Below are 1,010 nucleotides of genomic sequence, written 5' to 3'. Positions count from 1 at the left end.
GTCTTCCTCCAATCCTGATGCCACGTTTTTCTTCATAAAACCCAGCTTCTCGGATTATTTGCTCAGCATACAGGTTGAATAAGTATGGTGAACGAATACAATCCTGTTGCACACCTTTCGTAATTTTAAACCATTCATAGTTCCCATGTTCTGTTTGAACAACTGCCTCTCGGTCCAGGTACAGATTAATCATGAGCAGATTTAAGTGTTCCAGAATACTCATACTTTGTAATGTTGTCCATAGCTTGTCATGATCCATACAATTGAAAGTCTTTGCATAGTCAATAAAGCACAGGTAAACATCTTTCTGATATTCTTTGGAATGGGCACAAATATCAATCTCTTCCAATCAGTCAGGCAGACAGTTGTCTCCCAAATTTCTTGGCAGAGATGAGTGAGTGCCTCCTGTGCTGACTCACTTTCTTGAAAGATTTCAATTTTCATTCCATCAATTCCTGGTGCCTTTTTCTTTGCAAATTCTTTCCGTGCACCTTGGACTTCCTCCATAAGTATCATTGGCTCTTGATCATATGCTACCTCTTGAAATGGTTGAACATTAACCATTTCCTTTTGGTACAGTGACTCTGTGTAGTCTTCCATCTTCTCTTGATGTTTTCTGCATCATTCAATAACTTGTCCATAGAATCATTCAGTAACGACAGTCGAGGCTTGAATTATTTCTTCAGTTCCCCCAGCTTGAGAAATGGTGAGTGTGTTCTTCCTTTTTGGTTTTCTGATTCCATATCTTTGCACATTTTGTTGTAATATTTGACTTTATCTTGTCAAGCTTATCTTTGAAATTTTCTGTTCAGCTCTTGTACCTCCTCATTTCTTCCATTTGTTTTAGCACCTCTATGCTGGAGAGCAAGTTTCAGTGTCTCTTCTGACATCCATTTTGACCTTTTCCTTCTTTCTTGTCTTCATGTATGATGTTCTTGATGTCATCCCACAACTCTTCTGGTCTTCAGTCTTTAGTGTGTAATGTATCAAAACTGTTCTTCAGATGATCT

The sequence above is a fragment of the Chrysochloris asiatica genome, unplaced genomic scaffold, assembly GCF_000296735.1.
Source record: "Chrysochloris asiatica unplaced genomic scaffold, ChrAsi1.0 scaffold00093, whole genome shotgun sequence".
Taxonomy (NCBI): Eukaryota; Metazoa; Chordata; class Mammalia; order Afrosoricida; family Chrysochloridae; genus Chrysochloris; species Chrysochloris asiatica.
This window is presented reverse-complemented; position numbering follows the sequence as displayed.